The sequence below is a fragment of the Lycium barbarum genome, chromosome 11 (genome assembly GCF_019175385.1).
Source record: "Lycium barbarum isolate Lr01 chromosome 11, ASM1917538v2, whole genome shotgun sequence".
NCBI lineage: Eukaryota > Viridiplantae > Streptophyta > Magnoliopsida > Solanales > Solanaceae > Lycium > Lycium barbarum.
Window position 1 is genome coordinate 110,569,275 of NC_083347.1, and position 16,591 is coordinate 110,585,865.

Sequence of the window (16,591 nt, forward strand, 5' to 3'; positions counted from 1 at the left end):
TTTTCCCTATAATCTTGCATTCAACATTCGATTGGACTAATTCAAACATGAGGCTCATATATTTTTTCAATAAAGGAATTTCTGATCCACGGGCTCAAACTCGAAATCTCTAATTAATTTTCATGCACCCGCATTTGTAATTGGTAAAATGAAGAAACTGCTATAGAATATTCATCAATTGTCCTATGGAGAATAGGAACAAACTTGGCATTGGCTGTTAGCGTGTGCTATGGAGTTGAAAGAAGCATAGAACAATATTTGCGTAATTGCGTGCATAAGTCCAATTGGAAGACTTCGACATTGACTTGACTTGGATGAAATAAACGATTGGCATTGGGAGAATGCAACGACATGCATGAGTATATTTTTGCCTATTACAATTACAAAGATACAGCTATTATTTAGTGTGAGACACAACCAATAATTCTTGAGTGAGGCTTACCTTAAAGAATATGAATAATTCGAAATTATATATAGATTTTTTTCACCAACAAATTAAAACTATAGATAGACATAATAGTTAATTTTAGAAATTATGTGCAAATAAGTACATAAGTTTTTTCCAATTTTAGGAGCTGTTGCACCATTATATTATGCCAAGATTATGGGATCCAAATTTTAGCTATAGTACACATCATGTAATTTGTTTAGTTTCTATATAGATACTTTAATTGAAATTTCGTAGAAAACATACGATCAGTGTGCAATCCACAAGTCAATAATGTGAAAAGAACACACACTTTAACTTCAAATTTCCATCAATAAATTTAAAAAATCATCAATCAAGACTACTTTTCCAAAACGGAATTGGGGTCCTGTTGTTGACTTAAAAGAAGGTTAAGTCCAGAGTCTCCAGACTGGTAGTTATTAATTAGGAAATAATTTCTCATCTAGGCCTCTATATAAACGCCTTGCCAATGAAGACATAAAATACAAGCTTATTACGTAAACATCTTACAACAATATTCTTTTGATCAAACTCTATTTTCCCCTTTACACACTTGATTTACTTAACCATGGCTATGAAAATTGATTTAATCAGTATTCTAATACTGTTCTTTCTCGTTGGCATGTTGAACTCTCAAGCAACTGCTCGCAGCCAGCCAAAATTTTCCGTGTCTGAGAGACACGAGCTGTGGATGGCACGTCATGGACGAGTTTACAAGGATGAAGTTGAAAAAGGAAAACGACTCATGATATTCAAAGAAAACATGCAATTCATCGAGTCGATGAATAAGGCAGGAAATCTGTCTTACAAATTAGGCATTAATGAGTTTGCAGATATTACTTCGGACGAGTTTTTTGCTAAGTATACTGGATTAAACATGCCTTCACATCCTTCACCTTCTCCAATGTCGTCGACGGAATTTAAGATTAATGATCTAAGTGATGATGACAGTCCATCTTACTTGGATTGAAGAGAGCATGGGGCTGTGACTGAAGTGAAGCAGCAAGGTGAATGTGGTAAGACTAAACATGTTAACCAGTTCGGGTTAACCGGTTTTAACCGGTAACCGGACCGGCTAAACCGGAACCGGCTAAACCGGAACCGGTTCCGGTTAACCGTGTAATAGTTTACCGGTCCAGTTCCGATATTTCGGAAACCGGAACCGGACCGGTTAAACCGGTTTAACCGGTGAAAATAAAAAAAAAAAAAAAAAAGGAAAGAGCTGTTGGGCCGCAGTGTCTGTTAATGGACCGTTGGCGACGGTCCATTTGCAAAAATGGCCATTGCCAAACGGTCAGTTTTTTAATTTTTGGCCCCCAAATTTTTTTTTCAACACTTTAACCCATCCCCACCCCTGTATAAACCCTTCTTCATTTTCATTTTAATTCACATCAATTCACTCTTCTTCATCTTTCTCTCAAATCTCAATCTCTCAATTATAGTTACTTTGCAATAATTAGCAACAAAGTCTTATTATAGTTTCAACTTTCAATTATTAATTTTGCAATTATAATATTGTTGGTGGAGTTGGTGATTTTGCAACAATCCGAAGTAGCTTTGGTGGATTTGCAATTCTAGCCGCCTTCACTTTGTTGGAAATTAATCCGGCAATTTGGTACCTTCGTTCCAACTCTATCTTTATTTTTCGCAATTTAATTCTAGCAATTTATTTTTCGCAATTTAATTTACTGTCACGCCCCGAACCATGGCCTGGGCGTAACACGGCACTCGGGCCTTGCTTTCATGTGTCCGAGCGAACCTCATGGCTTGCTTGTCAACATGGGCATCAAAACAATATAATCTATATGATGCAATTTAAATGAATCATGAAAATGTAATTTGCGGAATAAAGTCTTGAAGTTATCTCATAGCATGAAAAATCATGAAAACGTAATAGTATGCACGCATGAAAACATAACTGACTTTGTGAACTAACATCTGTCTATGAAACCTCTAAAACATGTCTGAATACTAACTACCAGGACATGGCCCTGGACTACCATAAGCTGAATACTAATGCAGACTCCATGTTGAACCCCGAGAGGAGTGGGGCTCACCAATAAGCTGATAACTGAAGTGATCCTACTGCGCAGGTGTATGCTCCTGAAAACCGGTATCTGCACCGTGAAGTGTAGGCCCCGGGCAAAGGGACGTTAGTACATGGTGAATAGTACTAGTATGTAAAACCTGCTGAAACGAAGAACATGGCACAACATAGATATAGGACATGAACTGAAACTGAATGTAACTTGAACATGAGCATGAAACGTGACTAAAATCTTAAAATAGTAAATCAATAGAAATACTTGTATGTAAAACTACTTGTAACGTGGGGAATGCTATAGTATAACCGACAACATGGTCTGGTACTTGCGTCCTACCAGCAGAACACTCACAACCTTGCCAGGGATATGAGATTTAAGTAATAATAAGCATGTAAGGATCCAAACTGCATAAAGAAGGTGTTGCCTCCTTGCTGACAACCCTTATCCTACGGTGGCAACGTAGTTTCAGGCTATCTGAGCCTTCTCAGTTAACTAAGCAATTCCCAAAAACATGAACATGATATAGTTGGCTAAGAAGCCCATGATTTTCGTGAAATAACTTGTAAATAACTTGTAATCATGATTTCATGAAATAACTTGTAAACATGGTTTCATGAAATATCTTGTAATATGGTTTCATGAGATAACTTGTCATAGTTTTGCAAACATGTTCTTGATTCATGAGTAATAACAATAGTTCATAATTATATATATATATATATAATTGACTTGAAAACATGCTTGTAACTTGCTACATAAAATCATAAAGTTTCATATAAACATAATGAGAATACATGAGGAAGAATTCATGATTCATGGATTAAGCTAGGGTTCCTAATAACCGTAATGGAAGATTAGGAATACAATAACAAATATAGATACAAAATTCATGTACATAAATACATAAATACGGGCTACCAATATGTTGGGTTTAATGCCCTAGGGTTTGAACTTCATGGATATCAAGAAACGGAGCATGGGGAAGAACGTAGAGATTCCCACATGTGGATGGAAGTTCTACATACCTTAATTGCTCCAAAACTTGAATTAAAGACTTGAGCTTTGAAGAAGATTTCCAAAATCTTGAATTCTTGAACCTTGAGATAGGTTTTCTTGAAAACCCTAGTCTTGGAATGATGATTTCTTGTTTAGATTACAAGGATAGGTATTAGAATTGATTTGGAATAATTAGAGTAGACTTACCTTGGTGTTCTTGATGATGGAAGAGGGTAGGAAGTCGTTCTAGGGCTTGAAGGAATGAAAATAATGATTTGAACTGATATGGATGAATATATACTGTTCTGGAAAAATTAGATTTTCGGCCCAGTTAAATACTGGCCGTATTTTGAAATACGGTCCGTATTTTGACATATGGACTGCACTGCGTCGCTTTAGTAAAATGGTCATAACTCTTTGCACAGATGTCCGTTTGACTCCCATAATATACCGTTGGAAAGGTATTTCAAAGCTCTACAACTTTCATGAAGGAAGGTTTCCAAAATTCCAAATAAATTTTGAAATACGGACCGTATTTCAGTATTTTGAAATACGGTCCGTATTTAACCATTTGACATCAAATTGCCAAATTCCAGAATGCTCAGAAATCCTTGGTTTCAGTTTATGATTTGAAATACGGGCCGTATTTTGAAATACGGTCCGTATTTAACCATATGACATTCAACTACCAGTTTACGATTTGATTTACGACCCGTAAACTGAAATACGGTCACTGTTCATGGGCGTAAACCACCATCTTACAGCTGAAGAGGAAATTTCCAATTCCCACATTCTTTATCTGGTTTTCTAAGTCTAGGATCATGGTCAAAGCTTAGGTTAAAGGTACGGGGTGTTACAATATCTCCCCCTTGGAATCATTCGTCCTCGAATGATGGGTCATGGTTAAGAACATGGTTGGACATGGCTTGAATTCATGAACATGAAAGAAACATGACGTAAAACATAAGAACTTGACATGGTTACGTGGGAACATGGTCATGGATCATGACAACTGAGTACGTGATTACATGGAAACATGTACATGGGGAACATGAAACTGAGTAGCGCCTACATGAATGAGAATCATGAAACATTTGTTATCGATTTATGGTTAGTGGTTAAGAATCGCTACTAACTATGGAATCTACAAAATTTATGGTAGGACTTCCTTCATAATCCGGACCCTCACGACATTTCTCAAATGCCTGCCAACTAACTAAAGTACCAACACACAACTCACACAGTATCTTAATACGCATGATGTGATATAACGTGATTACTGGATCTTGAATGTAGCTAACATATATACTGAGCTGGCTTGAACACACGGATATTGGCTGAATGATTATATGATTACTATGCATAGGGTTTGGAAGAAAATCCGTAGGCATGAATGACAGAAGTACTGGAAATAGGCACGAACATGACATGATTACCTGGGCATGAGACGCATGACGTGGGACATAAATACATGAAACTGGATGACATGAATACATGAGTGCTAAACTGTCATGAGATACGAATACGTGTGAAAATGGATATCGTAACATGGGATCTGAATATCGAAAACACGATTGTTACAACACGTGGGTTGAATACTAAGCGCGTGTAGGATTTGGATACTTAGAGACTTAATCACAGACGTTCGTATGTCACCATGGTAATATGAGATAGGAGTATGACGTAGGCTTTGAATGTAAGCGCAACTCGATGCGAATGCAACAGACTTGAATCGTATAACAAGAATATGATCCTAACATAGGTATTCATAAATCTCTAGCATAGGCATGACATGAATACGTCGAATCTGAGTAGCATACTCTTGAGATAAGTACCACAGGTTATATGAAAAGTTATCTATTTGAATATAGGAATGCATCTTACTTCTGCTTATCTTGTTAGTTGTTAATCATGATTATGAATTCCTTAGCTCATCTTGCTCATTCTCATGAGCGAATTATAGAGGACTGAGAGAAAAAGAATTATTGGTACTATTCACATGAGATACTTTGCTCTAGAGAACAGACATGACATGGTGCATTATACATGGAGGACGTAACATGGAACATGCGTATATGGGAACGTGATTCATATGGCATGAAACGTGAATAGGATGACATGGGGCATAGGACCATGAAAAATATGGCGTTTATATGAGTACCTACATACCATGGCGTATGGACTTGAGTTCATGAGTATTGAAGTAAGACTAAGGCGTTAGTCTGACTTGCATAGAGCACAAGTTGTAGGCTAACTCTTGGGTACTCAGAGACTAAGGCATGGATAAAACATTACCTTTAGAATTTAGATATACCGAAAAAATAGGACATGGTTCAACATAGCTTACTCTTATCACCGTGAGTAAACGCCCGTGTTATAAATAAGACACATGAAAGAATGGATTATAGGCATGTATAACTCGTTCCTCGAGCATCTAAGACATGGATAGAAAGTCACCTTGAACATAACGAGACCTAGCTACTTAGCGAAAGGAAAAAAGGAATCATGTCTTCATGATCGTAAAACATTAGCTAAAGGAACATAAGCATGAATTACATAGAAGCATGGTAGGACATCCATCTTGGTTCACCTTCATTATTATCTCACAAAATCATTGTTACAATACCGTTATAAATGGAATGCATAGCGAAATGAATTGGGGCACGAGTATGTGGTAACATGGATAACATAATCATAGGGGTCACGATCATCATCAGATTTGAAAAGCACTTAGATGCTAGAACATGGACATGAGTATAAAAGCATGACAGATACGTGAGACCTGAATGCGGGTTTTTTTTTTTTTAACTTTAGACACGAGCACACCTGATGTGCGAAACATGAAAGGACATTCCCTTGCATACCTTACTATCGTATGAAGTCTTAATTCTTGTATCTTAAACGCAGAGTATCAATCTCTAACATGGGCACGATATGGGTACGAAAGGCACGAGTAGAGTACGTCTGGGCATTAGTACCACATAGTACATGAATTACTCTAGAATTGGAACCATTATACCCTTAAAACCCACTATTCGCTCTAGAACTTTATCTTATAACATAATTACCTAGTACTTGATCTCAACAATATGATAAAAATCACATTTTATGCATCTTATTTTGGGTTCATAAAACTGTGATGCTCTAACATAATCTCCTCAACACCTATCAACTTACGAAACACATAATCTATATCGGTACCTTATCACACAATCTCCCCCTTAGTTCAAAACTTAACATTTAAAGCCTGTGGATCTCTCGAGTTAGCGATAAGTGGTCATCTAGTGGCTCTGCTAATCTCCTCAAAAATACTGACGACTCATTTCTTCCGCTTACTTCAAGCAAGTCTTACTTACAGGGAAAACTGGATTACTTAAATGAACGGGTTTCTAATGTACATAACTCGCATGCTAGCTTTGTCAGTCTTGGGGAAAACTCTTTTCTGATAACTCTTAAAGACTCTTCTTCTGTAGCTTGCTCTCTTACTGCTTAGATGGTTTTGTTCTTTCACCAATTTCTATACCTCAAATTTATCTTAAACCCTTTGGGTTCTAACACGCCTTCGGTGTATTCAGGCAGTTACCTTAGTAGTGCTAACTTGACTAAGTAACTCAAATCGTACTTCTACTAACTCTGCTAAAATTTTCTAATTCACTGTGTCTATTCAAACTTACTCACTATGCTTCTGTTGACCACTTACTAGCATCATAATCTCTAATTCATCTCTGAGTACTAAAGTGAAGCATAAGGTTATTTCTAACTTTTCCTCCTTATCTGACTCTATTCTGGAGTTGTATACTATCTTTCTGAACTATAGACATGGATCACACTTAGGGAAATTTCATCTGTCTTAAACAAGGAATTGGATCAACTAACCCCAAACTCTCTATACACTTTCAAAATTTATATCATACTATACACCAGGGATAAATATTTAATCATATAACCTAAGAGAGAATTGTCATATCTTTTATCTCGTAGTAATATCTGCTTCTTTTAGTAGCTTACTAACGTCATACTCTCTAGGTCTGATCTGAATAAGCTGAAATAATTTAAAACTAACCCTACAAAAATTGATATAGTCTGCTCGTGGTTTTCTTATCGCATCAGTCCCTTCTTAGTCATGTGCATAGATCATATGACAAAAATATATATATATCCTTAAAAAAAAGTCGATACTTTCTAGTATTACAGGTGATTGGCTCTTAGGCTATTTCCTACTTAAAACTACCGTGGACAATTTATGCCTGCTGCTGTTAACATCATAACATCCTACCTCGTGGGATCTTAAATATGAACCATCACCCTTATATGGTAGCTCCATGGTTAGATAATCCAAATAAACTTATTCTGTAAGGTATATAACCTATGTATACTGCCACGCCGAAACTTGTTTTTAAAAGGGTATTATCACCTGATAAACACACCATGCACTATTTGGTAAGTCTTGGGTCTCGAATTTTCCTTCTCGCCGCTTACGCATTCGATACGTTTAGAATTCGATGGAAAGAGAATGTTACTTACTGCTCTAAGATTCATGACACGAGTTAGAATAATTCCTGATGCCTCTATCGGAGAGAAACACATCGATAACGACTAGCTTTACATCTTCCTCATCCATTGAGACTAGGCGTATTCGGTAGAATGGGAAACAAACATGAGTTTGAGTGATTTCTGAGAACACAGCTCTATTGCACGATCTAGAGTTGAAAGAAGTGAGACAATCTTAAATGTCTTGGTGGTCAACTGTTTATATGTGTGGGCGCAACACACATATAAAAGTGACCCCACTGGACACGGTTTCATAGACTCCCTAAGACACTTGAACCTAGGGCTCTGATACCAAGCTTTGTCACGCCCCGAACCATGGCCTGGGCGTAACACGGCACTCGGGCCTTGCTTGCATGTGTCCGAGCGAACCTCATGGCTTGCTTGTCAACATGGGCATCAAAACAATATAATCTATATGATGCAATTTAAATGAATCATGAAAATGTAATTTGCGGAATAAAGTCTTGAAGTTATCTCATAGCATGAAATATCATGAAAACGTAATAGTATGCACGCATGAAAACATAACTGACTTTGTGAACTAACATCTGTCTATGAAACCTCTAAAACATGTCTGAATACTAACTACCAGGACATGGCCCTGGACTACCATAAGCTGAATACTAATGCAGACTCCATGTTGAACCCCGAGAGGAGTGGGGCTCACCAATAAGCTGATAACTGAAGTGATCCTACTGCGCAGGTGTATGCTCCTGAAAATCGGTATCTGCACCGTGAAGTACAGGCCCCGGGCAAAGGGACGTTAGTACATGGTGAATAGTACTAGTATGTAAAACCTGCTGAAACGAAGAACATGGCACAACATAGATATAGGACATGAACTGAAACTGAATGTAACTTGAACATGAGCATGAAACATGAGTAAAATCTTAAAATAGTAAATCAATAGAAATACTTGTATGTAAAACTACTTGTAACGTGGGGAATGCTATAGTATAACCGACGACATGGTCTGGTACTTGCGTCCTACCAGCAGAACACTCACAACCTTGCCAGGGATATGAGATTTAAGTAATAATAAGCATGTAAGGATCCAAACTGCATAATGAAGGTGTTGCCTCCTTGCTGACAACCCTTATCCTACGGTGGCAACGTAGTTTCAGGCTATCTGAGCCTTCTCAGTTAACTAAGCAATTCCCAAAAACATGAACATGATATAGTTGGCTAAGAAGCCCATGATTTTCGTGAAATAACTTGTAAATAACCTGTAATCATGATTTCATGAAATACCTTGTAAACATGGTTTCATGAAATATCTTGTAATATGGTTTCATGAGATAACTTGTCATAGTTTTGCAAACATGTTCTTGATTCATGAGTAATAACAATAGTTCATAATTATATATATATAATTGACTTGAAAACATGCTTGTAACTTGCTAGATAAAATCATAAAGTTTCATATAAACATAATGAGAATACATGAGGAAGAATTCATGATTCATCGATTAAGCTAGGGTTCCTAATAACCGTAATGGAAGATTAGGAATACAATAACGAATATAGATACAAAATTCATGTACATAAATACATAAATACGAGCTACCAATATGTTGGGTTTAATGCCCTAGGGTTTGAACTTCATGGATATCAAGAAACGGAGCATGGGGAAGAACGTAGAGATTCCCACATGTGGATGGAAGTTCTACATACCTTAATTGCTCCAAAATTTGAATTAAAGACTTGAGCTTTAAAGAAGATTTCCAAAATCTTGAATTCTTGAACCTTGAGATAGGTTTTCTTGAAAACCCTAGTCTTGGAATGATGATTTCTTGTTTAGATTACAAGGATAGGTATTAAAATTGATTTGGAATAATTAGAGTAGGCTTACCTTGGTGTTCTTGATGATGGAAGAGGGTAGGAAGTCGTTCTAGGGCTTGAAGGAATGAAAAATAATGATTTGAACTGATATGGATGAATATATACTGTTCTGGAAAAATTAGATTTTCGGCTTAGTTAAATACTGGCCGTATTTTGAAATACGGGCCGTATTTTGAAATACGGTCCGTATTTTGACATATGGACTACACTGCGTCTCTTTAGTAAAATGGTCATAACTCTTTGCACAGATGTCCGTTTGACACCCATAATATACCGTTGGAAAGGTATTTCAAAGATCTACAACTTTCATGAAGGAAGTTTTCCAAAATTACAAATACATTTTGAAATACGGGCCGGACTTTGAAATACGGTCCGCATTTAACCATTTGACATCAAATTGCCAAATTCCAGAATGCTCAGAAATCCTTGGTTTCAGTTTACGATTTGAAATACGGGCCGTATTGTGAAATACGGTCCGTATTTAACCATATGACATTCAACTACCAGTTTACGATTTGATTTACGGCCCGCAAACTGCAATACGGTCACTGTTCATGGGCGTAAACCACCATCTTACAGCTGAAGAGGAAATTTCCAATTCCCACATTCTTTATCTGTTTTTCTAAGTCTAGGATCATGGTCAAAGCTTAGGTTAAAGGTACGGGGTGTTACATTTACGCAATTTAATTTATTGTAATTTATTTTCTTGTGATTTATTTGATTGTGATTTAAATTAATTTTATTTAATAATGTCAAAGAGATTAAGACGTGGTGCCGGTAGTAGTAGTCGTATTGTTAGGGGTGCGCTTAATGAGGAAACATTTGAGGAAGAAACACCTAATTTAGGTATTGATGTTGGTGGAAATAATCCACTTTTAGGTCGTGAGGCAATGCAACAACATTTTACCGACACTTTTGATGAAGACTTAGATGATGATGATGAAACACAACCCCCCGAAAATCCCATAGGAGATACATGTCCTGCATAGTCACATACACAAGACAAACCGCCTAGAACTCGTAAGCCAACAGCTAAAGTTTGGAAATTTATGACTAAGAATAGGGAAAACCAATCAACTACATGTAACATATGTAGACAACTATTTAGTTTTAAGCAAGGAATTGGTAAGGATGGTGGAACGGGTACACTAAATGCTCATATGAGAACCAAACATATGGATATTTGAGGAGAGCAAACAGGTTCAAATGTGTGGGAGGGGGGGGGGGGGGGGGATTCAAATGACGATAGACCCACGAACCGGTAGAAATTTTAAGTATGACAAGAAAAAAGAACGCGTAGAAATAGCTAAAATGGTAGCTTATGATTGTTTACCATTTTCCTTTCCCTCGGGTTTGGGGTTTGTTACTTACATTCAACGTTGTTATAATCCATTATTTGAGGGTATTCCTAGAAGTACTTGTAGAGCCGATGTTATAGATTTGTTTAAAAAATATAGATTTTATTTGCGCCAGGTATTTAATTCTTTAAATTGTAATGTTTGTCTTACCGCTGATTTGGGTCTTAGTATTAACCATTTAGAATTTTTTGCTATTACATGTCATTGGGTTGATGACAACTGGGTTATGCAAAAAATAATTATAGCTTTTTTATATGACGAAGGAAAAGGTCGTCACGATGGAAAATTTTTAGCCGATTCAATGTCTACTATTATGAGATTTTTTAACATTTATAGAAAAACACTTTGTATTGCTTTAGATAATGCTTCTAATAATACAAAGGCGATAGATCTTATAAAAAGAGAACTAAACCCTCCGCTAAGAAATATTTTTCATGTAAGATGTAGTTGTCACATTTTAAATTTAATTGTTAAAGATGGTCTTGCGCATTTTGATGATTCTGTTCAAAAAGTTAGAGATGCGGTTGCGTTTCTTTTTTGTAATGCTAATAGGGGAAGAATTAGAGATTTTAAGAATGCTTGTGTGGAAAATAACCTTAGACCTAAGAAAATTCAAGTAGAAATTGAGACTAGGTGGAACTACACTTACATTATGCTACAACAAGCATATGAGTATAGGATTCCCATACAACAAGTTCACAACAAATATAATACTGATAGTGATGATTGGTTAAATTATGCGCATTGGGAAGATGTTAAAGAATGTGTTGACCTCTTAGAAATTTTTTATAATGCAACTCTTGCTTTTTCTAGACAATTCTATCCCACGGTAACCGGAATTTTAGCCTACTTAGCAAAAATAGCTAGAGTTTTACAAGAGTATAAATATAAACCCGATTATCAAGTGGCTATTTTTGAAATGACAATCAAATTTAAGAAGTATTTTTTTTCCCATCCGAACTTTATTTATATTGGGTTCCCTTTTAAATCCTTGTTTAAAACTGTCTTTTACTAAAAATTTGGTTAGTCAAATTTATACATTTTTAGAAATTAAAGAGGGAGTTCAACCATCTTTAGCTGAAGCCGATCTCGCTATTGATGATGAGTTTAGAAGAGTGTTTACTCATTATTCTAGTTTGGAAGAACGTGCTACACCCGTTGCTCCACGCCCTACTACTTCTCAGAGTAGCAAAAAGGGCTTGTCGGGTTTAAAAGTTTTACATTCACAGCCAACTTCTTCTTCTACTGCAAACTTTGATGAATATAACTTTTATTTGATGCAGCCAAATGTGGATATCAACCAACAAGATGATTTGGACGTCTTAGCATGGTGGAAGAAGTACAAGGCAAGTTATCCGGTACTTTCAAGAATGGCTCGAGATATCCTTACGGCTCAAGTATCAACCGTGGCTTCGGAGAGCGCATTTAGCCAAGGAAGACAGCAAATTGGAGACCATAGACATTCATTATCCGGCTTTAGCTTGCAAGTACTAGTGTGCATTCGCGATTGGATTAGATCGGAGCGACGCAACCAAAACTTACAAGCGGAGGAAGGCGAAGAGGAAGAAATTGAAGATTTGATAGCTAGTGGACCGGACCAAATGGAAGACTTTGAAGATATTTCCATGACCGAATATAATGTGGGGGAAATTAACGAAATGGTTCAAAATTGGTGATTTTATTATTCTACTATTTTTGTACAACTCATGTATTATTTGCAAGTTAAAAAAAAATACAACTTGCAAATAAATGTTATCCAAGAATGAATAAAATATATGGCTCATTGAGCTTTCTTCTATTTACTTGTGTTCATATTTTTACTTTTATTAAGTTAGGAATATACCTAAAATATACTTATAATATATATATATATATATATATAAGTATATATAGTATATAAATATATATAGTAAGTATATATAGTATATATAGTATATAAATATATATAGTATATATATTTAGTATATATAGTATATAAGTAAGTATATATAGTATATAAATATATATAGTATATATATTTAGTATATATAGTATATAGTATATAAGTATATATAGTATATAAGTAAGTATATATAGTAAATAAATATATATAGTATATATAGTATATAAGTATATATAGTATATAAGTAAGTATATATAGTATATAGTACATGTATATAAGTATATATAGTATATAAATATATATAGTATATATATTAAGTATATATAGTATATAGTATATAAGTATATATAGTATATAAGTAAGTATATATAGTAAATAAATATATATAGTATATATAGTATATAAGTATATATAGTATATAAGTAAGTATATATAGTATATAGTACATGTATATAAGTATATATAGTATATAAATATATATAGTATATATATTAAGTATATATAGTATATAGTATATAAGTATATATAGTATATAAGTAAGTATATATAGTATATAGTATATTTATATAAGTATATATAGTATATAGTATATATAGTATATAAATATATATAGTATATATATATATATATTAAGTTATACATATATATAAGTATATATAGTACATATAGTATATAAATATATATAGTATATATAGTATATAAGTATACATATATATAAGTATATTAAGTTATACATATATATGTATACGAAAAACACTATTCTGTATTGCTGACTTGCTATTAGCCTGTTAGTCAGTAAATATTTAAACTTTAATTATAAAGTTGTATAACATATGTAAATATACCTACAATATACTAATAAATACTATAATATATATATATATATATATATATATAATACAAAAAACAAAAAAAAAAAGTTTTAACTACTTAAAACCGGACCGGTTCCGGTTTGGAGTTTCAAACCGGTAAACCGGAACCGGCCGGTTCCCTAACCGGTTACCGGTCCGGTTCCGGTTGGAACCGGTTGCCAGGCTTAGGTAAGACACAACATAACACTTTAATTAACTCACTATGTCCTCCTTGGCGAATTTAGATCATATTAGGGGTGACAAAATTAGCTCATGAAAATATGGTCATCCAAGTTTCATTTGACCTGCCCAATTCAACTCATCTAGAAGTTGGCTCTTTTAGGGAGCTTGTCAAAATATTATTTTGATTCTTTCTTATTTAATATATTATGTAGTCATAACAAACAATCTTTTTATTAGTTTTATTTGCTAATTAAGCAAATTATAACTAACCAATTTAAGAAATTAAATTTGGTAAGGGTTGGACGGTTTGGATTATTACTCATTGGTTAACCATCTTGACCCAACCTTTTCAGGCCAATACGCATGCGAGTCTGCAAAGAGAAAAAAGTAGTTACACATACATGAAGAACATAATTCGCTACTTTTCTGTGTTAGGATGTTGCTGGGTGTTTTCTGCCGTTGGAGCACTAGAAGGAGCCTACAAAATTGCAACAGGTCAAAAGATTGAACTTTCTGAGCAAGAACTTCTCGATTGCAGCACCATTAACAACGGTTGTCTTGGAGGTAGAGTCACGGATGCATTTGACTTCATCATAGAAAATGGGGGAATTTCAACTGAATCAGATTATCCATACGAAAGGCAACAATACACATGCAGGAGCCAAGAGCTAACACCAGCCGTAAAAATAAGTAGCTATCTAGTTGTGCCTGAAAGTGAAACAGCATTGTTACAAGCCGTGACGCAACAACCAGTGTCAATTGGAATTGCTACTAGCCCAGAATTCCAATTTTACACAAATGGAACTTATCATGGAAGCTGTGCGTCTACAATAAACCATGCAGTTATGGCTATAGGGTATGGAACTGATGAGGAGGGTCAAAAGTATTGGTTGTTGAAGAATTCATGGGGAACAACTTGGGGTGAAAATGGATATATGAAAATTATAAGAGATACTGGGATTCCTGGAGGTCATTGTGACATCACTAAGATGTCTTGTTATCCAATCATATGATAGTCCTAAGGAAGAATTCTATATTTTAATTTCTTATATGTTGTACTATTAAGAATTGAAAGAAACAATTGGTCTTTTGTATTGGAACTTTATGGAATTATAAAAAGGTGTATTGATTAATATTATTACACTACTAGAAAAGTACAAATTACATGGGGATTTTCTTGGTGATTATACATGAAAATTGGCAGGTAACTAAGTTACATGCGGATTTTACTACCAAAAAAAAAAATCCGATGAAAAAATCTTCATGGGTAATTATTACCTGCGAATTTTAAAATCCGCAAGTATTTACCTAGGGACTTTAATTCGCATGAAAGTTACTTGTGGATTTTCTTACCAAAAAATACTACATATTTGCAAGAAATTTCCAATAAATATTCGTCAAAAAAGGAATGTTCTTACGGATTTTTCTGAAAGTAAATTCGCATGAAAAAACTGCAGTATGATTTAATCATTTCAATTCATTTATTTTAAATTTGTTCCTCCATATGTAAATTTTACTACAGTATTTTCTGGAATTGCAATTATTTTAATTACTTTCTTACTTATATTATAACTTTCGTCCTCCCCTACAATCCAGGCTTGCACGACCTCCTCCACAAAGCTCACTGAGCTTACTTGCATTTACACAATCATTCATTATTTTCATATTTTTACAAATATTTGTGTTCATTCATTAACGGGTGTTAACTGTTAAGTGCCGCAAGATCCCACGCCAAATAGCCTCTGTGCGCTTTCTAACACGGTAGCTTAAGATAAACAGCCAACTTTTATTATTTACGTCCGACGTGGGACAGGAAATACCCCATTTCCTAAAATTTTTTTGTGAACTGCACCCATTTACTAAATCAAAGATGTATAAATTTATTTATTTCTTTATTTGCTTTATGTGTTAACTACACTAAACAATTCCTATTGTATGATTCAACATCGAATATACTTTCTATGGTTTACTTATACCCCATATACTATAAAACCTATGCTTATAGCCCTTAAGGTATATTTGTAATTAAACAAATCAAAACAGACAACATAAATTATAAATTAGAAGTTTTATGTATTTATTTTTATGAAATTTAGAAAATGGGGGTAAATATGATTAATTGGGCGTTCATGAAAATGATGAGAATATATATATACACACACATCATGTATTAAAATGATATAATTTAATTATAGTATGTAATATATACAGAGAGAGAGTTAAAATGTTAATGTTTTTGTTTAATACACATCTATCTATTGAATGAGATAATGAAGCTTCATGTTAATGATATATATTACGAAATATTTTCTCTACTTAAATTATTCAACAATACACAATTTAGTATTTTCCTAATGATATTATCCCAGAAATCAAATTTTATGATAGTTATTTAATATTGCATTAATAATCAGCTATATAATTTTTATGATTTG

General features: G+C 34.4%; 1 pseudogene; it reads left to right on the top strand.

The window, feature by feature from the left end:
- Positions 1 to 967: 967 nt before the first annotated feature.
- Positions 968 to 15,169, top strand: LOC132620109 (zingipain-2-like; annotated as a pseudogene).
- The last annotated feature ends 1,422 nt before the right edge of the window (positions 15,170 to 16,591 follow it).